This window comes from Pantherophis guttatus, chromosome 5, assembly GCF_059756535.1.
Source record: "Pantherophis guttatus breed Tessera chromosome 5, ASM5975653v1, whole genome shotgun sequence".
NCBI classification, from domain to species: Eukaryota; Metazoa; Chordata; class Lepidosauria; order Squamata; family Colubridae; genus Pantherophis; species Pantherophis guttatus.
This window is the reverse complement of record NC_142067.1, coordinates 42145735-42169482: the sequence shown is the minus strand read 5'-3', so window position 1 is coordinate 42169482 and position 23748 is coordinate 42145735.

The following is a 23748-nucleotide window of genomic DNA, read 5'->3' as shown; positions in this document are numbered from 1 at the left end:
CTTTTTTTTGAAGCAAACAACTGCATTTCTCTTCTTATGGGATAATATTTATTTTATCTTTCAAACTTTTTTCTATTTTTTTCTAAATTTTCTACATTTTAGTTTGTTCGTGTGTAGAAAAGTGAGAGAAAGAGAGAAAGACAGCCAGAGTTCTCACTCAAGGCACAAATGAAAAGGCTCACACTATCCTACTTATGTGAACTTTCCCCCCTTAATTCTAATGCTTGGAAAGATGAAATAAAGTAAATGAGAGGACAACCAGAAGCAAGGTGGATTGAAAGAATTGAGGAACATGTTAGGAACAGATTGTCATGGGGAAAATCTACCTATATGGTTATTAAAAATTAGCAATAATTTGATACCACATAACTAATAAATATACACATGCATTCCTTCTATGTGTGAGTCAAATACTGTATCATATGTGCTTTTACCTACTAATCATAACTATTAATTGTCTATATTTAGAAGGAGGAAAGGGCAAATCACTTCTGAAAAACCTTGCCAATAAAACTGCAGGGACTTATCCAGGTAGTCTCCAAAAATTGGATATGATTGAATGGAAGAATGAGATCAATCACTGTTGTATCATCTGCAAACTTCAGTACTTTAACAGAGGGCTCCTTTGAGATGCAGCCATTGGTATAGTGAGAAAAGAGTAATGGAGGAAGCGGACAGTCCTGGAAGGCACTTGTGCTAATTGTACAGATATCTGATGTGATTTTGTATCTGTTGTTTTCCCTTTTGCTATATGGTTCACATTTTCTTTCTTAAGCCTTCAATTTTCTTTCTTTCTTTCTTTCTTTCTTTCTTTCTTTCTTTCTTTCTTTCTTTCTTTCTTTCTTTCTTTCTTTCTTTCTTTCTTTCTTTCTTTCTTTCTTTCTTGTAAAGAACTATTCTCCATGCGAGAAGGTAAATGCTCCTCCTGTTTTGTGATACTTTTGCTCTCATCTTGCCTATATCTGTCTCTCTCTCTCTCTCTCTGTGTGTGTGTGTGTCTGTCTGTCTGTCTCTGTCTCTGAATCTCTCTCTGTCTCTGTCTCTCTCTCTATTCTATTGTTCTGTCATTCTATTGTTCTATCTATTTATCCACCCATCAACACTATAGCTATTTTCATGAGATCTGTTTGGTTTAATTACACACCTATCCATAAGGAAAATCTCCCTTGAGTGGAGTGTTGTTTGGCAACTATTTCTAAAAATTGCAGTACCAATTTGAATTATAATTTCAAATTACCCAAACAGTTCCCTTTCCAGAAGACTGTGCTTTTTCAAAGCTAAGCAGATGAAAATTAAACATTTGCATATTTCTATGAAAATTATTTCCCTGTTATGAATGAGCTTTCTATCCCACCAGGACTCCTGTTTTTATTAATAAATTCTCACCCAGATTCTACTAACATTAATCAACCTAGTTAATAAAAGCTAAACAACCCTAGGTGAAATAAATATTCTTTATTACCAAATGAAATGGTCACATTCTACTAATGTGTAAGTACGAGATAATGAAATGTGTTCATTCTGTAATAAACCTATTGAAATAAATGTAACTCTAAAGTAGTTTGAAGACAGCAGCACATTACATGTTAACTATGCCTTAACATGTTATTTCTGCCTTATGATAAAAATATTGATCAACTGATCAATTTATCAATTACCAAAGAATAATTTGTTGATACTAACATTTTACTTAAAAAATTAAGTGGTTCATTAATACGTATAGATATAAAATGGAAGCAGCAATATTTATTCACACAAGTCCATAATATTATGAGACACATAATTTGTTTATTAACATTTTTGTTCAAGGAATAAAATTTCCAAACTCTATTTTCCAGCCCTAGAGATGAAGTGACTGTTCTATTATGCTGGAAATACACATTATAAAGAACCTAAATGTTCACTTATATATAGAAAAGCAAATTGTAAAGCAACATTTGCCTATTTTATAAGTCATGTAAATGCAGAACAACAAAACCAAACCAAAATGTGGATCTGTGGACCCGACACTGAAATGATTGAAAAACTATTTTTTTGCTCCTTCTTCTAATATTAAGAAGGATCATAATAAAAAATATTTAGATCCTTCAGGAAGGATTTTTTTTAATCATATTCACTGAGTGAGTTTCCTTGTCCTTCATGAAAGAAGTTTTCAATATCAACGTCTGCCTAACCACATACTTGCAATTCAACGAACTTATCAATAAATCAAATACAACTATGAGATCACTTTCCGTACTCACAGCAGAGGTCATAATCAAACGTTGGAAGTGATAGCACTCCCACAAGTACAATCCAAAATATGGATTGGATATGTAGAGGACAACTTCACCGTAATAAACAAAGGATCAATTAGAGAACAGTCAAAAATTGTCAACATCTTCAAAGGGAAGAAGAACACTCACTACCCTTCCTGGATATCCTAGTCAGCAGAGACTATGATGGCAAACTAGAAACACAAGGGTACAGAAAAACCATCCACGGCAATCAAGTGGTCCATTACCAAAATAATAACCCAAACTTCCACAAGAAAAGCTATGTAAGACCTTTGTTTAGACAAGCACAAATACATTGCAGCAATCTTGAACAGCAGAAAAAGGAACATATTGTCTATACATGTTCCAGCAAAATGGATATCTTTGCAACTTTATCAAAAAGTGCCTGACCACTCAACACTGCCATGCATCAAAAATATCTTAGAAACCATCAACAAACTATTACAACCACATAGAATCAGCGCAGCACACAAACCAACTAAAGCCTTCCAAAACATCCTAAGTAAAACAAAAAATCCAGCAGCCCAGAAGAAAAAACAGGAATTATCTACAACATATGGGGTAAAGACTGCAAAAGCCACTACAAAGGATAAACAGGCAGACGACTGCAAGAATGCATGCATGAACACCAACTAGCAATCAAAAGACTTGATGAAAACTCTTTAATTTCCAAAAATACAGACAGACTTACCCATAGTTTTAACTGGGAAACTGTGACCATTCTAGATCAAGTCAAGTCCAAAAATGCTGGACAATTTCTAGAAGGCTGGCATTCTGACAAATTGGTCATCAATAGAGACATAAACATAAACCACATCTACATACTGTACAAAAAAGACAATCAACAAGCCAAATAGGGAACAAAGAGACCAAAACATCTGCCCACCAGCAATCAACACCCTGGTGAGCATAAATTAATATCAAGATTAAAATTAGGCCAACAATCAAAAAATAAACAATACCCCAAGGAAGAAACTGCCAAACAAGCGAAGAGTAAACAGCCCAATCAAAGAATTTGGTTGACCACCAACATTAACAGGGAAAGCCACTAGAATATAAATTGAGAGTAAACCTCACTCCCTACTAGCACTGATGATGATATTACCTAGTTTGGGCAATGAAATGTCTGCAAGAAAACAACCAAGCTCAGAGAATATAGAGTAGAGTAGAGTAGAGTAGAGTAGAGTAGAGTAGAGTAGAGTAGAGTAGAGTAGAATAGAATAGAATAGAATAGAATAGAATAGAATAGAATAGAATAGAATAGAATAGAATAGAATAGAATATCAGAATTGGAAGGCACCTTGGGGTCTTCTAGTCCAACCCCCTGCCCAGGCAGAAAACCCTACACCACTTCAGACAAATGGTTATCCAACATCTTCTTAAAAATTTCCAGTGTTGGAGCATTCACAACTTCTGCAGGCAAGTTGTTCCACTTATTAATTGTTCTAACTGTCAGGAAATTTCTCCTTAGTTCTAAATTGCTTTTCTCCTTGATTAATTTCCACCCATTGCTTCTTGTTCTACCCTCAGGTGCTTTAAAGAATAGTTTGACTCCCTCTTTTTTGTGGCAACCCCTGAGATATTGGAACACTGCTATCATGTCTCCCCTAGTCCTTCTCTTCATTAAACTAGACATACCCAGTTCCTGCAACCGTTCTTCATATGTTTTAGCCTCCAGTCCCCTAATCATCTTTGCACTCTTCTCTGCACTCTTTCTAGAGTCTCAACATCCTTTTTACATCGTGGCGACCAAAACTGAATGCAATATTCCAAGTGTGGCCTTACCAAGGCATTATAAAGTGGTATTAACACTTCATGTGATCTTGATTTTATCCCTCTGTTTATGCAGCCCAGAACTCTGTTGGCTTTTTTGGCAGCTGCTGCACACTGCTGGCTCATATCTAAATGGTTGTCCACTAGGACTCCAAGATCCCTCTCACAGTTATTACTATTGAACAAGGTACCACATATACGGTACCTGTGCATTTTGTTTTTCTTCCCTATCAAGGACCCCTCAGAAGAACATTCATGTTTGACATGCTAATATAAAATGGACCAAAACACTGCAGCAGGGATATTTTTATTGAGATTTGAGAAGCTGTTACAGAAGAAAAAACAAGCTACACTAGATAAGATTGAAATTGATTTGAATCTGGATTTAAACATGACAAGTGACAAGAATGATGTAGAAAAAGATGATGTATTAGATATACAAATGAAATCAGTTTATATTTTGACACTTGAAAAGTGTCAAATATACAAGTATAAAATTGATTAAAAGAAATCAAGTCCAAGGGCCTTATTTCAAGGGATTTAAAGGGAACACAGAATTGATTTACTTGAGCAAGGTTCAAATAAATATATAATTATTTCTTGTAGCCTTAATGGACTTGATGACTAGGAGTGAATGATGAGACTTTTAAGATTTTGTTTTACAGTTAAGAGATGAGTTTTGGGAAGAATGGTGTACTTGTACTTTAAGAGATGGTGATTAGTTATTATAATTTTTTGTAGGATGAAGTAGGATATTATGTATATTTTTCTTTTCTTTTCTGCATATTCTATTTTCCTTTTTTTTTTGTAGTTTTACTTTTTGTTTCATAAAATTATATGAAAAAAATATTATGCAGATATTTTTCATTTTACTCCAGAGGAAAAACAACAACCCAAAAGCTTATGAAACTGCTAGGATAAAGACTTTTATTAGGGACTGCTAGGAATATTAGAATAATATTTTAATATTTGTTTATATACTCTTCCCTGATTGACCTGACCAGTTCTGGATGAATATTGAGGTGGAGATACAGAAGATGACTCTATATGTTTCATAAGCAATTAGAGAAACCATTTTATAGCTATTTCTCATTGGATTCAATTTTCAGAATTGCTCCTATGCCATAGCCAATGAAATGGATGTATTCCATTTCTAAAGGGAATATACCTTACAAGTATAGAAAACCTGACAAAATGAATGATGTTTGGTGAATATGCCTTCAAGATTTAATTCTCCCCTGAAGCTTGTTTCTTGAAGAAAAGAATAAGGTGATTTTTTTTAATTGACCCATACTATAATGGGTATACACAATGCATGCAAACTCAGTGGAAAAACTGAAAACTAAATATACTGGGGCTGATTTGTTCTTTTTTTGAATTAACCGTGTACTGCATCTCCAGTGTATTTAATATAGTTAAGGGTGGACAATACAAAGTTTTATGGAATTGCTTTTTAATTGTAGATGTTTGTAATCTGGTATAAACAAAAACTGTTGGGAAAAATACTGTATTTGGATCTTTAATTTTGTTTATAGGCAAATCTTTTTGAAAATGGTATTGCTTCAAAATGAAACTGTCATTTCATCTTACACATATCAGCTGTCATTTAGGAATCATAAAGTGACACATCTTATGCTTGATTTACCATTAAATATGTAATTAGTGATTTATGTGTGCAGTGTGAATTAATTATCTTTGGGAATCTTTCCAAATCTCGGGAAAGACAATTAAAATTTGACACTTTAAAAGAAGAAAGATTTAAAATCTTCCATATAGCATTACTAACACTTCACACACACACACACACACACACACACAAATGGGAACAACATTTGAAAGCCTGATTTACACTGCAAATTACAGAGTTGTCGTTCTCCTTCATACAAATTGTTGCCTAGTGTATTTTAATGTTCATTTGGGCCTGTCCCTGTGATATGCCATGTATTCATTTGGCTTTGTAGGTTATTCTGGCATATCTTCTAGATCCTACATTTGTTAGGACACATTTTTGAACAAAAATTTGAAGCATGGGCTTTTAATGTATGGTTATATACATGTGCATAAATGTAATAAAGGAGTCTTGATTGAGATTAAAAAAAATTTGGAGAAAGTGAACTGTGATACCTCTTGCACAATGTCATGTCAGAATTTTGAATTCCTCAGGGTAAATGTACCCAGAAAGATAAACGTAAGTATTTGATAATACAAAATAAAATCTGTTTTTCAATATCTGTTCTGACTTCCGGTTGTTCAGAAAACATGCACAAATTTCTTTTGGAAACAACTTTCATTTATTACCTGGCAATGAGTATCTTACTTCTAATACAATAGAATTATCTATCATCATCTCATGCTGAATGGTTTCATCTTTAGTAGAATAGAAGAACCTAACTCAGATTCTGGCCATCTATATGAAATATTAGATAAGAAATACACAACAGTGCATTTTTATATGGAAACCGCTTTTGATATGCCCAGTAATTTTCCTAATCATCAGCATTCTCTAAAACCGTGTTTTCCTGACTTGGCAACTTTAAGATATGTGAGTTTTAATCCCCATAATTTCCCAGTCAGCATGCTGGATAGGAATTCTGGGAATTTAATTTCCCAAATTTTAAATTTGCCAAGTTTGAAAAGCTTTGTACTAAAACCTTCTTAGAACCCAAGCAGGACTACAATCAGATAATTAAAAAGCTGGGAAAAAAAAAACTGATAGTCAGCCTGAACAACCCTGCCCCAAATTTATTTATTTTTAATTATAAAATGACTCATTCTCTAGTTCTAACTAAATAGATCTGTTCAAAACACTAAATGTCTGACTCTCTTTGATTATTTCCTTTGAAAAGCATTGTCATCATGGTGTTGAATATTTTATCTGATACTTCTCTGGCTTGTGGTTAATGTCTAAAAAATAAAGAATTGGGAACAAATCTTCCTTTTGTGCAATTGAAATGAACACCATTGTTCATCAGTTGTTTCAGGCATAGAAAGGACCTGTTTACCTTATGCAAATGCAAAGGCATGAGACAGATGCTTAATGGATATTATATTGATAAAACAAATCTTTCATAATGGATATCCATTGCACAAGCTCTGCAAAATACAATTAGAAATATAATGAATTAAAATGGAAATGCATTTTAATGTTTCTGAAGAGACTAGCTGAGGACTTAGAGAGTCTCTTCACACAGAAATATCCATAATGGAGGAATGGATTGTGAAAATGACAAAGCTTGCAGAAATGGCTAAATTGATGTGTTTTATTAAAGAAGGAAAAGACAGCAACCACTTTTATATAAAAAAAAAACCTGGACATTCTTAATGGAATGGATTTTTATATATATATAAACATGGATAAACCTTAATTTGAGATTTAGGAATTTATTGATTAAATGGTTTGTTTATGGGAAAAGGGAAAAATAATCTGTAATTTGGGATGGTGGAGATGTTATGTTTGTAACTACAGCAAAGAAGAAAAGACATTGGTTTTTTTTAGATATTTCTCCTCATCTTTCTATTTTGTTATATTTTTCTTCTATTCTTTCATATTTTTTAAACTTTTCTTTTTTATGTTTCCAGAGTTTTTAAATTTTATGTAAACTTTTTTTAAATATTTTTTTTAAAAAGAGAGACTGAGGAATCATCTGTATGGAAATATTCTGAAGAATTAAAAAAGACAAATGGATATCGTTGGTGTTATTAATTCTCCATGGACACTAGAAATTTGTTGGTTAAAATTGATTAAAATATATTTTGCTTTTACTATGTTTATTTTTTTTAAAAAAAATCCTGACATGTGAGGCAGAGCTCATTTAAGGGGAAGTGAGATGTGGAAGCAATATGTATTTAGGATTTAGGTGGCCACTGCTAATAACATTGTTACTGTGATTTTATTATGATGTTTATTTACAATATGTTTGTTGCCTAATATATTGTACACTACTTTTGTAAGCTTTTTGAATTTTTACTCCTATTCTTGTTATTGTTTTCTCATTCTTTTTTATAGTACAAGGTACTATGTAAGGTACATAGTAAAAGGTACCATTTCCTAAGCAAGAGGAGAAGAAATAATACATTACTTTGCAGCCGTTAGTTAAATTTTAAGTCTGCATAAATGTACTAAATTTTCTCTAATGTAAATAAAATCTAAATCAGAAAATTATATAAATAATTTGTAGTTGTTTTAATTAGTGATTTTTTTCTTATGCATTTAGTTTCTATTACATAAAAATGTTTTGTAAGGAATTCAGCTCACCCAAAAATTATTTGATGGTGTTTTACGCAATTCACAAAAGTTTTCATTTGTTATCAATAGGCGAGTTGGAATTAATTTTCTCAGCATTAAATGGTTTTGTTGGAAAGGGACACAAGCTGCAATGGGAAAGCCCCAGATTTATACTGTATTTCTGATTAAAATGTTTTGCAAAGTGGCTAAGTGAGTACATTAATTATATAATTAAGGCTTGAAATGAAGCTGTCTTATATCAAAGTCAGAATGAACTTGGGTCAATATGAATAAATAAGGTTTCATTAAAAGGGGGGAAAGCTTTCATATGATTTAGCCTCTTCTTGTAATTGCTGCATTTGAGGCCCTCCCACCTATAATGAACTCTTTTTCCCACTAGCTTCTCTTGCCATGGAATCCTGATTATAATTATATTTCATATATTAGCATTTTAATGTATTAAAATGGCTTACAAGGTATTCTGACTGGGCCACAGGCTAACACAGTGGTTCTTAAAGTGGGGTAATTGCCAAATTAGGTGGGTAATTTGGGCACATTCTGGGCTAATGGAACAATTTGCAATTGCTTGCTTATGAGTTGAGGATTCAGTTTAGGATTGAAGGTGCCAAGATGCTTGTATAAAATTGCAGTCTGCATTTGGTTTTAATTTCATGGGGCTGGGGGTAATGAAATTATTTGTGGGATAAAAAGGGGTAGATTAGCTTTATTAATTAGCCTATAGGCCATATCAAAATATAAGGTTCAAACACATATTACCAATAAAATCCTATAAAACAATTTAAAATAAGAATAGGATAAAATTATGGGATAAAATACAATAATTTAATACATAAATATGTAAAATAAAGTAACATAAAATTATATTTCTGTATCACTCCTAAAATCTACCCAATCAGGCCCACATATGCCTATCTCAGTCAGACCATTTTAGTCAGAAACTGTGCTGTATTAAATGTCATTTTCAAATTCTGGCGACACATGTGGTATGTTAATATGGGCCTCCCACTGGGCCATAAGTTTAATGTATGAATCAAGGTACTTACCTCTCACCCCCTTATACAGACAGCAATCAAATAATATATGAGTCAGGTCTTCTATCTCTTCAGCAAATACATGTATGATCATTATATGGGATAGAATGGAATCTCCCATATCTAACCATTGTATCAAGCTGTTCGAATCTTGCTTGAGTAAATATGTCCCTGAGATGTTTTGGCAATTATGACTTTAAATAGTTGTCCATTTGGAAAGTGCATTTATATTTGCTCAGCCATTTCAGGCAACCAGCCTTACTCAGTTTGGCTATGTTATTTTGAGCTTCTATGTCTGTGATTCTTTGGGCAACTCTTTTTTTTTATTTGTTTTCTTGTTACATGAGGGACGGGGAGGTCACAGATCTTTATGTAATTTGTCAATTTAGTAATCCAAAGGGTTTGTGATTGCAATTCTATCTGCTCTAGTAGACATAATTTAGGGAGTCTATCAGTCTCCATTTCATTAATTTTGAGTCAGTAGTTATAAGCTCTAATTTTAGACAGTGCGTGAATTGTGTAAATTCCCAATTCAACAAAAAGGGATACGGTAATTGGACTAAATAGTTTAAGAACCACTGGACTAACCATACCACTGGATAATTCCTATTGTGCCCCCCTCCCCATTTTCTTTCAGGAAATGATTGCCAACTGTTTTTGGAACGGGAATATACATTTAAAGGAAGGTGGGAAGAGTTACATTAAATCTGGTTGCCTTGAATTTGATCTTTTGTCTCACAGGATTTAGAATTTGACTTGCCCAGTAAATTTTCTTTCTTGAAGTAATAATTAATCATTCTTTGTTAGTCGCAATCCTTATTAACAATACATGCAATTGAAAAGTCTGTGTTACTCAATTTATTTCCAGTTGGCAGCCAGAATGGGACATGATTACACATTAAATCCTAATTAACATTTCTGATCATGATGCTGGTCAATACATCTGAGTGCAAGAAACCATTCAAGCTTCTCTGGTCTTCAACATAGAAATAATTCAGTTCCTCATTGCAAATCCTTCATAATTAGGTTATATTTTTGTCCTTTAATCTCCTACACTGAAAATTATTAGTGATTTAGAGCTGAACCACATCATTCAGATATAATAATTTAGCTTATCTTGTTTTAAAAGAACATTTGTTTTCTTTCAAATCTTGGAGCCCCATTTGAGCCTAAAATTGTATGAGATAAGCAGCATTGCGGAGGGAAGAGTAATTTCAGTTTTATTGTGTGTGTTGTTTCTTAACCCATTAATAAAGAATGCAACTGCCAACTCAGTGATCCTCTGAAATGTTTGAAAGTGAGATGCAAAATAGAATAGAATAGAATTCTTTATTGGCCAAGTGTGATTAGACACACAAGGAATTTGTCTTGGTGCATACGCTGTCGGAGTACATAAAAGAAAATATACATTCATCAAGAATTATAAGGTACAACACTTAATGATAGTCATAGGGAAACAGTCAATATAAATCTTAAGGATACCAGCAACAAGGTTACAGTCATACAGTCATAAGTGGAAGGAGATGGGTGATGGGAACGATGAGAAGATTAATAGTAATGCAGACTTAGTAACTAGTTTGACAGTGTTGAGGGAATTATTTGTTTAGCAGAGTGATGGCGTTTGGGAAAAATTGTTCTTGTGTCTAGTTGTTCTGGTGTGCAGTGCTCTATAGCATCATTTTGAGGGTAGGAATTGAAACACTTTATGTGCAGGATGCGAGGGGTCTGTAAATATTTTCACAGCCCTCTTTTTGACTCGTGCAGTATACAAGTTAGTAAAAAGGCTAGGAGGAAATAACTAATGGATTCATGTTACTGTCAAAACTACGTAGTTTCAGTATCTGGAGAAACAAGATATTCTTGCCTAATGTTTCAGCTTTTGACCTCTACATATTGATCTGAAGTTGGACCTAGTATATAATACCTTCACTGCTATACTAAACTTCAGAAAATTTCATATAGACAAGAATAAATGTATTCACTTTATCATAATTCTCATTATAATTTCAAGCCTTAAGATCAATTTCTTCTGTTTATAAAGCCTTCTAATTTTGCTTAGTGTCCTCAATATGTGAGGCCATTTTAGATGGAAATCTGAGAGTTGATTCAACATGTTTAAAGGAAACTACATTCGGAAAAGATTGTAAGACAAAGAAAATGACTTTGGGGGGCTGAAAATCAAGGTTCCACCAGGGTTTGGGACAAACTATTCCACTGTACTTAATGCCTTTTGATTTTAAACCACTGTCTTTTCATGGCCTCAGTTTCAACGGTGAACAAATCGACAGCTTTTTGCATGTGATAACCTTTCAGATATTTTAAACAACTACAAATCATCAAACGATCCAAAGTGTAAATTGTGCAAAGAAGTGGAAGAAACAGTAATTCTTGTGCTCAGTTTATACAAAAATACGGCAGAAACTCACTATAAACAATGACATAAATCAGCCACCAAAATGATTCATTGGAACATCTGAAAAATTATCATATGCCAGTAATGAAAACTTGGTGGATCCATATAGTGAGAAAGTAGTGGAACATGAGCAGGTTAAAATATTGTGGGATTTATGAATACAAAGTGATAAAATCTTGGCATATAACAAACCAGATTTAATTTGTAGTCAAGTAGAAGAAAGTGTTTTGTTAATTATAAAAGGCCACACTGTTTAGATCTGCACATATATTATGCTGATGCTTATACAACATCTTAGGGTCTTGGGAAGAACTTGATGGCCAGTAACAGCTAAGGAACCATAGCTGTGATTTCATATTATTGTGTATAACAATAATTTATCACTATTTACTGGTTATGTGTCAGTATGCAGAAATCTATGATTTGCAGAACAGCTGAAGAGTAGCAGATAAAGAAACATAGTTCATGATTTTGTTTTGAAAGTCTATTCCTTTGGAATTTGTATTGAATGCAAATTCATATAAAGCAGAGTTTGCATCTGATATTTCAATACAAATTTGGTCTTTGATTCATTAACCATTTTTGCAAAACTTCTGGTTATGGTGGATAAAAGTTCTTTCTGTAAACATGTCCAAATCCTGTAATGATTTCTTCTAGATTTGACTTCCAGACACATTCATAACATCCTAGTAACTATCTTCTGAACCTGTTTCTACTATATGTCCTATATGTAATAATGGATACTGTTTGATTCTGTCTGTCTGTCTGTCTGTCTGTCTGTCTGTCTGTCTGTCTGTCTGTCTGTCTGTCTATCTATCTATCTATCTATCTATCTATCTATCATCATGCTTCTACTGTAGACCACCCATCTGCCTCAAGGAGAGACTCTGAGCAGCATACAGTATAATATCAACATTAACATTATATAGTATTAAAATATTAGAGTTGATTTAAGATAACATTTTTTAAATTACTGTATAAGGTTATAAATTTCAAAAAGACAAGAATTTCCAAGAAGGCAATTTAATTCTATTACAATTGATTAATAAAGATAAGGATGGGCTCTCAGAGCACCAATCAGCCCCACAATTTCATGGTCCTTTGTGCCTCCTATACATGGTTGCAGAACCAAGTTTTTATCCCTTAATGGAAGGCCAGGAGAGTGGGGGCCCATCTCAACTCTAGGGAAAGCAGAGAAGGCTGTCTTCCTAGGCCCTGCTGGAAGGAATACCTGATAAGGTTTGCAAAATACCTTTCCTGCCTGGCCAAGTGGGACATAAAGGGGCAAAGCCAATTCCATAAGTAGCCTTGTGGCATATCATGTAGGCTTTATAGGTGATGACCAACATTTTGAATTGGATCCAGAAGCAAACCGGACCAAGTATAGTTTGGGAATCTAATAGAGCTTAGACATCCATCAGTTGAAGCAGTGAAGCTTCCAGTTAATTTTCAAGGGTAGCTCTATGGGAAGCACATTGCAGTAATCCATTCTTGCTTATAATTGATTGTGGCTCCATTAGGATTTCTAGATTCCTGTTGCCATTCCTCTGAATCAATTGCATGTGTATTTGATTTCTTTTATTCAAAAAAGGACTTGGTAACCACTACTATTAAACTGTTTTTTATGGCCCTGTAATCCCTTGGGATGGAGTCAGGGTGACTGAATGGAGCTGAGCATTTACTGGCCAGATGCCCTTCCTGATGCCTACGCAGAGTTTTCAGCAGATATTTTTCTTTTTGTGTCCTGGTAAAGAAACATCTGTCACTGACTAGGATTAAACTCCCAATCTTCCAAGTGGGACATAAGCATCTTCACCTTTAGACCACCACGCCTCTCCACCACAGTTAAACAATATCCTCATGGAATTGGTTCTGTATTCAAACCTATTGATCTAATTCTGAATTTTGGCCTCTAAAATGTTAGTCCATCTTTCTGTTTGCAGGTGACTTATAAGACTGTTGAATAGCATTAGGCTGAGAACAGAGATCTAGGAGTCCTCCTGATAATCACCTTCCCTTTATGTTGATAAAAAACCACTAGTGAGTTCTGTTTCCATGTTGTGGTTCAACCTGTTGAAAATCCACCAAACTGCACACTCTGTTTGGTACTGTAGTCATCAAGTGCTTAACCTGCAGATAAAGTCTGCCTTAGTCTGGGGTTCCTTATCCATAGGGACATATTTTACCAGCATGATATTGTGCTTATACTAATCAAGTGTGTTACATATTCATATTTTATCTTAATTGAAACAATGACTTTAGTTATTCTAAATTTTATGTTCTTTAAACATAATAGATACTAGTTTCATTATCAGGTAATTAGAATTCAATTTTTAGCATATCTGTCTACCTGAAAGTAAGACCAACCGAGTCTGATGAGATTTATTTGCAAATAAAATGTATACAACCCTGAGGCCTAAGGAAATAAGCTTGGCATTTGTTTTAATGTTTTAGATGATCCCAAGACTGCATAGTTAAAGAATATAAATAATTACTACTATTTTCAAATAACCTTTCATGCATAAGGTGACTATGAAAAGAAAAATAAATCATAATTTTGCTAGAACTATTTAAGCTTAGCTTTAACCCATAGTGAGAAAGAAGGATGAAGGGAGCTGTCAATGATATAAACCCATTATGAATTAACAATCATATAATTCCTAGAAAAATAGAAAACACAATCCCCTTAATCCATTCCATTAAAAATGTGGTTAACAGGAAGGTCAAGGATAATGACACATACAGCAATTAACAGCTCCTCAATCTCGCAATAGGCAAGTAAACACAAGACAAGTTTAATAATGAACAAATCCTTTGATACCAAGGACATATTTATAGAACAGAAATTTGCATAACTCTATAGAGATCCTGTTTTCATTTCTGATATACCTTGCTAAGTACTGCAGTAGACAGTTATGCGTTTTCCTTTCATTTCCTTTCTTGCCTTCAGAATATTTAAAAATTCTATTGTGTGTTTCATAGCACTGATTGACTCAATAAGAATAAAAATTAATTTGAAATGCACACTTTATCAGTGCTCATATGATGTGTACATAAAAAGTTGATGTAAATAAGAACTGACATAAATGGAACAAAAAATGCTTTATTTAGTTATTGCTTTTTAAGTGCAGAGATTCTTATGAAATTAACCTCTTCATTCTATTTTTCTTTTTAAGTAACAGGGCTAAGAATAAGATTATTTTGATATAAATAGCACAAAAACTAAATTTTGAGTCTAATAGGCTGATATATTTGTAATATGGGTGGTTTCCCTTTACATTTATAATAATAAAACAGATAAGGTATGAATAACTGCATCTGAAAGCTATAGAGCTGTGGAATTCATTCAATGATAATGCTTTGAAACACCCTTCAGAGTAGATCTGTTAAGTGAAGAGAATCTTCTTTAAATTAAAGTATTGAAGTAGTAGGGTGCCACAAGGGTCAGTCCTCTCGCCCCTCCTGTTCAACATTTATGTGAAGCCGCTGGGTGAGATCAGCTGTGGTTTTGGGGTGGAGTTCCATCAGTATGCTGATGACACTCAGCTGTACATCTCCACCCCAGACCATCCCAACGATGCCTTGGAAGTGCCTGGAGGCTGTGCGGGTCTGAATGGGGAGAAACAGGCTTCGATTCAACCCTTCCAAGACCAAGTGGCTGTGGCTGCTGGCATCCCGGTATAGCCATCGCTGGTTATTGGGGGCGAATCACTGGCCCCCACAGAAAGGGCCCGCAACTTGGGCGTCCTCCTGGATGCACGGCTGTCTTTAGAAGAGCATACGACGGCTGTGGCCAGGGGGGCTTTCTATCAGGTTCGCCTGATACTCCAGTTGCGCCCCTTTCTAGATCGGGACTCCTTATGCATGGTCACTCAAGCACTCGTCACTTCTCGTCTGGACTATTGTAATGCTCTCTACATGGGGCTCCCTTTGGGGTGAACCCGGAGGCTCCAACTGGTGCAAAATGCGGCTGCACGGGGGATTATGGGAACGACGGGGCGCTCCCACATGACACCTCTCCTGCGCGAGCTGCATTGGCTTCTGGTGGATTTCCGGGTGCGCTTCAAGGTGTTGGTGACCACCTTTAAAGCGCTCCATGGCTTAGGGCCGGGGTATTTACGGGACCGCCTTCTGCCACCAATTGCCTTCCACCGGCCGTTTCGCTCCCACAGAGAGGGCCTCCTCAGGGTGTTGTCAGCCAGTCAATGTCGGCTGGTGACCCCCAGGGGGAGAGCCTTCTCTGTGGTGGCACCTACCCTCTGGAACAATCTACCCCCAGAGATACAAGTGATCCCAGACCTCCGGACTTTTCGTCGGGCCCTAAAAACTTACTTTTCCCAGTTAGCCGGGCTGGCCTGATTCCATGTTGGTTTTAACGTTTGATACTGATTTTAATTGAAATGTTTTAAATTATGGGCCAAATTTCATTTAATTATTTTTAAAAATTATTTTAACTTTTGTGTACAAATGTTTTTATTTTGGCTGTTCACCACCCTGAGTCCGAAAGGATATAAAAGATAAAGATAAAGAATGAATTGGGTGTTTTTAAAGGGCTTCAGAGGTTCAGTAGCTTTCCCGGTGAGTCTGGGATCCCATCAGTCTACATACAATGTTGCAGTTTCAATTACATAAAGGCAGAATACTGAAAAGTCTCTGTCATGAACACGGTTGGCTGGTCAGGAAGTTTTACTATCAAAATAACATTCTGCCTGGCCATTTGTGGTGACGATGCTCTTCTATTTCTGTTTTTGCTATTTTGTTTTTTCATATAACACCTATTTAGATTTTGCTTGTCCTGCAGGTTATATTTCATACATGGCGGTGAGGGTGGAGGACACTCACATAATAAAAAGAAAAAGAGAGAGAGAATTCTGTTCCTGTTTTCATGGGCTTGATATTACGTGTGACCTTGCATTTCTACTTTATCACACTCTTATTCATTTCCTGTTTTGGTCTTTGTTCCGGTTTAGATTCACTTCTTTCATTCAGATCTCCCAGCAACATCCAAGGACCAGCAGGGTCTTTCAGTAACCAAATGAATAGCTATTGAACAGGCAACATCTGGGTCAACATTAGTAACTGTGAGAGGGATGAGATGTCCTACTGCATCACCATTAAGTGTGAGACAACAATGTGTTGCAGCTGCCGAAAAGGCCAATGCATCCTAGACTGCATCAACAGAGGGACAGTATCAAGACAAGAAGTGATAGTACTGCTTCACATTGTGACACCATACTTGGAATACTGCATCCAGTTCTGGTCATCATGGTACAAAAAAGATGTTGAGACCCTAGAAAGTGTGCAGAGAAGAGCAACAAAGATAATAAAGGGTCTAGAGGCCAAATTGTATGGCGAACGGTTGAGGAAGCTAGGTATGTCTAGCACCATGCATCATCATGGTGTCATCACGTGATGTATCGTGACGTTTTTCCCCTTCGCTAAACCAGGCAGGCATGGCCAGTGTGTGATACATCTGGCCTGCATGCAGGCTGTGAGTTTCATACCCCTGGTCTAGCTAATCAAACAAAAAGATTGTGGGGGGGGGACATGATAGCTGTCTTCCAGTAGTTGAGCAGCTGTCAGAAATCAGGAATTGACTTATTTTCTAGGGCACCAAAGGGAAGGCTAAGCAGTAATGGGTGGAAGCTTGTCAAAAAGAGATCCAACCTAGAAGTAAGGAGAATTTTTCTCACAGTGAGATCAATTAATTAAATAATGAAATAGCTTGCCTCCTGAGATTGTGGGTGCTCTATCACTGGAAATTAAAAAAAAAAAAAAAAAAGGACTGGAAAACCAATTAACTTGGAATTGGAGTAGAAGACTTCCAAGGTCTCTTCTAGCCCTATTATTTTATGATTCAAATCTGACCAAGGCTACCAAGCCTTGCCAAACCTGCTCTACATGGACATATTATTATGACTATGACACTGATAGACTACACTCAGTTTTCTATGTGCCAGATTGCTTCCGCCTTTCCCCTCTATGTACTCATAATGCCAAGGCAATTTAGGAAGGCTGTTGACAATAGCAGTCAGATAAATGAGCCATTGTGTTATTTTGTGTTCCACATAGACACGTTATTTCAACCTTGATAGAATAACACTATTTCCATTTGTTCTAGCCATCCTCTGCCTGCCTTTTTCTTCCCACAATACCATGAACTCATCAAGTGCCAGCCTGATGCATCTGAACAAAATAGAGTCTCACAGAGTATTTCTGTACCATATTGCTTATGTGGCCAAAGTTTCCCAGACTGTTATGATATATAGCACCTATTTGTATTTCTGTAATGCTATTATGAGTCAGAAAATATTTCCAGGAATCTTCATCCTTGGAGTTAGTTTATATCATACTGAAATGTGCAATTGTATTCTTCAGAGACATTCCTTAATGAACTATATTTTGAAAGTGGGTTTTAAAACTTCTTTAAGAATTTGGATATTTAGTAGGAATAAAGCTTGGCATTGGTTAAGATAACTTATTTATAGCTGTTTACTAGACATCAGACAATCTGGACATTTCCTGTGTTGTTCTAACTCAGTCCTAAAAGAATTGACAGTTATATTGCTTTAAGATTTGCATATTAATCTATATATCAACTTTGGGCCATGACAAACCATGGATATATAAAGTGAAAAATTTTGTCCAGGAATTAGTAAAGTTTATGATGAGAATAAATAAAAACAGGAACAAAGTTTGATCATATTGTTGTAATCAATTTTTGTAAGTAATTGCCACTAGACTCAATATATTGAAATCAGTCAATATTATTTTAAGCATGCTAATTTAAAATTATGCTTAGAAGATAAAAAATTACACAGAAGACAAGTGGGAAGCTGATGCTTCCCTTTGTGACAATGAGATTGAAAAAGCCAAAGAGGCAAAAAAAAAGGCTTCACGAAAAGTATTATCATGTCTATGTTCCTTTTGGTGCATGAGTCATTAGAAACAGACAATAAATTAAGAGGCTTTCAAAAAACACAAAGAAAAAAACATAGACATGAGTGCTTCTGAAAAGAATATAAATTTCAGAAAGAAAATATAGACAACATAGCAAAAGCAGTTGAACCAGCTCATTCAACAACTCTTCAAAAATTCCACAGAATTGAAAAAAAGATTAGTATGTTCTTTCTTGAAATCTTTTCATTTTTCAGAGTGTACTGCAATGGAGACCAAGGTTTCAGGGGGAAAAAACGCAATATAGCTTTCATATTTCCCTGTATATGACGATTCCAGATTCACTAAATCTCATATTAGCCCTACAGGTTTTTAGTTCAGGCAGAATGATTAAAAATATTGGTTGAAGGAATTGGGGTCTTCATATGTAGGTGGGGGTATTACATGCTGATAATATTCTCTGCAATTCATAAGTCATTTTTAAGTTCTAATAATTATGGAGAAAACAACAGCAGGGCATTCACACCCCAGGAAGAGGCTAGTTTATATAGCCTGCTGATGATCCTATAAGTACATAACCAATATTGATATAAATCAAAAGAATAAAAATAACACAATTGTATTACAATCAAGTATCAAAAAGACTTATAGAGCTAATGTAGAAAATTTTCAAAACAGTAACTGAGTAATTAACAATGAACGGTATTTTACCTGGCTAAATTCTTTTTTTTTTTATTGAAAAGTTTTACAAAAAAGAAAAAAAAATTCAAATATTTCCCCTTCCCCCCTCCCTTCCTTCCCCCCTCCCTTCCTTCCCCCCCACCCCCCCTGGACTTCCCAGAACAAAATACAGGGTAAAACAATTAACAATCATATGCTAAGCTAAGCTAACTAACTACAGATTCCTATCCCCCCCTCAACACTTTAACTCGCCTTTTACTTAACTAAATATACATACTCTTAACTTTTCTATTCATTCATAAGCTATTTGATACTTTTTAATTCAATATTTGTTTTAAATATAATCAATCCATCTTCTCCATTCCAATATATATCTTTCTTGTGAATGATCTTTCAAATAAGCTGAAATTTTCACCATTTCTGCCAAATTTGCCACTTTTAATGTCCATTCTTCAATAGTAGGCAATTCTTCCTTCTTCCAGTATTGCACCACCAAAAGTCTAGCTGCAGTTATTAAATTTAAAATCAGTTTAGTCTCTATAACCATACAATCTGTGATTATACCCAACAAAAACAATTGTGGAATAAACTTTATCTTCTTTTTAAGAATATTTTGGATAATCCACCATATTTTAATCCAAAATGCTTTAACTTTTTTACAAGTCCACCATATGTGATAATAAGTAGCATCATCACAATCACATCTCCAACACTTAGATTGCAAATTCGGATACATACAAGCCAACTTTTTAGGATCCAAATGCCATCTGTAAAACATTTTATAAAAATTTTCTCTTAAATCTTGTGCTTGCGTAAATTTTACATTTCTAACCCATATTTTTTCCCAAGTTTCTATCATTATTGGTTCCTGAATGTTTTGTGCCCATTTTATCATGCAGTCCTTAACTAATTCCATTTCTGAGTCTATTTCTATCAGTATATTATATAATCTTTGTCAGCCTCAGCTTTGCCTGCTTCAGCTGCCATAAGAAACAGGGGAGGGATTAGTTATGGGGGCGAAGGGGGGGAAGATGCAGGAGGTGGGTTTTTTCCATTGTAGGACGTGTCTTCCAAAGAATCGAAAGTGAATCTTCAAAGGGAACGGCTGACCAACTGCCCTACATTCCTGATGAATGACGCTGCCAGACGTGATGCCACCTGACCTTTGGGAGACCTTTGGATTGTCTGATGACCAATGGACACAGGGGGGGGGAGAAGCTTAGTAGATGCTATTTCGCGCGTTTTGCTCACTTCCAGCTTTACCTGGGTTGCGATCATTTCATATTCAGTAAAAGTACTAATCTCTTCAAAATGTTTGAGTTTGGGTTTTCCTTTCCTGGATATTGAAGGAAGCATACCTGAAAATCTTTTTATATGCATTTGACCTTGATCTCTAATTTGTTTTACCAAATTTTCTTCCTTCTGCATGATACCAATTCTCTGGTCTTCTTTCCATCTAGCTTGCAACTGTCCATACTGAAACCAAGTTTGAATTATTTTTTCTTCTTTTAATGCCTTTATAGATTTTAACTGCAATATACCCCCTTCCATTTTAAGAAGCTCTTTATAGATAATCACTTCTTGCTTTTGTTCTACACTTATATTCTCTATCGCATGTCTGGGTATTGCCCATATAGGTATCTTATAATTTAACTTATATTGATACTTCTTCCAAACTCGTAACAAGGCATTCCTTAGTATATGGCTTTTAAAGGTCTTATTCACCTTTTTGTCATATAATAAGTAAGCATGCCAGCCATATAACAAATCATATCCTTCAATATTCAATATTCTTTCTTCTGTTGAATTAATACAGTCACTAATTATTGTTAGGACAGCTGCTTTATAGTATAATCTTAGATTAGGCATTTTAAGACCTCCTCTTTCACATATATCTTGCATTATTTTTAACTTTATTCTTGGTCTTTTCCTTGCCCAAACAAATTTATTAATACCCTTCTGCCATTCCCTCAAATTATCATCTTTCTTAAATATTGGTATCATTTGAAACAAAAATAAAAACCTAGGTAAAACATTCATTTTTATTGCTGCTATTCTCCCCAACAAAGATAATTGTAATTTCCCCCAATTCTCCATCTCTTTCTGTATTTTTTGCCATAGCAATTCATAATTATTTTTATATAATTTTACATTTGAGGATGTAATGTATACCCCTAAATATTTAACCTTTTTTACTATTTCAAATCCTGTTAGTCTTTCTAGTTCTTCTTTTTGCTTTACCGCCATATTTTTAGCTATTATTTTTGTTTTTTTGTTTATTTATTTTAAATCCAGACATATGACTGTATTGGGTAATTATATCCAGTAAGCCTGTAACTGATTGTACTGGTTGGGTTAAAGTAACAACCAAGTCATCCGCAAATGCTCTTAATCTATAATCATGATGTCTAATTTTAATTCCCTTTATTTTATTTGACCCTTGTATTTTATTAAGTAATGGTTCCAAAGTTAAAATAAACAATAATGGTGATAAAGGGCATCCCTATCTTGTTCCTTTTTCAATTTTAAAAGTTTCTGTTAAACCACCATTAATTATTATTTGTGCTGTTTGTCTCTGATATATTGCCCTAATAGATTGTGTAAAGTATTCTCCAAACTGCATCTTTTCTATTATTTTCAATAAAAATTGCCAATTCAATCGATCAAATGCCTTCTCCGCATCCAAAAAGATAAGCGCTGCAGGGACTTGGTTGCTCCTTTCCAAATATTCCAATAAGTTTACAATTTGTCTTACATTACCTTTCATTTGTCTCCCACTTATAAATCCAGATTGGTCATTATGAATCATTTGTTGCATAATTACCATTAACCTTCGGGAAAGGGGGTGGTATAAAAATTTAATAAATAAATAAATAAATAAATAAATAAATAAATAAATAAATAAATCCTATTTGCTAGTATTTTAGCAAAATCTTATAATCAGTATTTAAAAGCTATATTGGCCTATAATTCTTAGGTTGACTATGATCTTGGTCCTCCTTTGGAATCAATGAAATAAAAGCTGTTCTCCAGGAAGGGGGTACATCTCCTCCGGCTTGGATCTTCTGAAATAGTTCCTTAAGCGGTTCTACCATTACTAACTGCAAATTTCTATAATAAACAGTTGTCAATCCATCTGTGCCTGGAGCTTTACCCCTCTTCAGCTGTTTAATTGCTAAAATAATTTCCTCCGAAGTTATTGGTCGATTCAATCCTTCCCTCTGCTCTGGTGTAATTACAGGAATATTCTCCTCCTGTAAATATCTGTCTATGTCTTTACCTTGAATTGTATCACTAGCATATAACTTTGTATAGAATTCTAAAAAAGCTTTTTTAATCATATTTTGTTGATATACCTCTTTACCTTTGAATTCTATCTTCTCTATAGTACGTAGCTTTTGTTTCTTCCTTAACAAGTAGGCTAACCATCTACCTGGTTTATTTGCATTACAAAAAGTATTATGTTTAGCATATTGTAAATTAGTTGCCATTTGGTTTGCCATCAACATATTAAACTGCCCTCGTAACAAATTTATTGTTTTCTTTATTTTCTTATCTGTTGGATTCAGTATGAGTGCCTGCTCTTTCATTTTTATTTCCTCTTCTAAATCCCTCCATTTTTTTCTTGTCTATGTCTATATTTATTATTCAAATGTATTAAGGTTCGTCTCATATATGCTTTACTTGCATCCCAGACCATTTCCATAGGTGTACCTTTGTTCATATTCATAACAAAAAATTCTTTCATTTGTTTTTTACATTCTTTCACATTTTCCTCACATCTAAACAAATTTTCATTTAACCTTCAAGACCTTCTAGGTCCCTTTTCCTGCTCTAATTCCATGCACACCGGACTATGATCAGATAAAATTCTTGAACATATATTTGTCTTCTTTACCCTAGAAAAGAAATCATTAGTAATCATTAGTAATATGAAATCAATCCTGGAAAGGGATTGATGTTTGTCAGAAAAAAAAAGTAAAATCCTTTTCTTCCGGATTTTGTTCTCGCCAAATATCTCTCAACTCCATATTATCCATCATATCAAAAAAAGATTTGGGCAGTCTTGCACGTTTTTGGATATTTTTTTAAAAAGTTTTTATTTATTTTATAAACAAGCAAACAAACAATACATAATCAATCATTCAGTGTATCATCTGAGTACATCTTTTGTGTCTTGTTCTTACTCCTCCAATATTTATCATATCTTGATATTATCATTTCATTTATTATAACATTTCCCCCACATTTCTTACTTCTCTATTAATACATTTATCTATCTTTTTATTTTATTAATATTTTTTCAACAATTTTATCCCCACACAACCTTCAACCCCCCCCTCCCCACACACCCCTGACTTTCCAGAGCAAAAACAGGATATAACATTTAACAAACATAAGCTAAATATGCTAACTTACTACAAGGTTCAA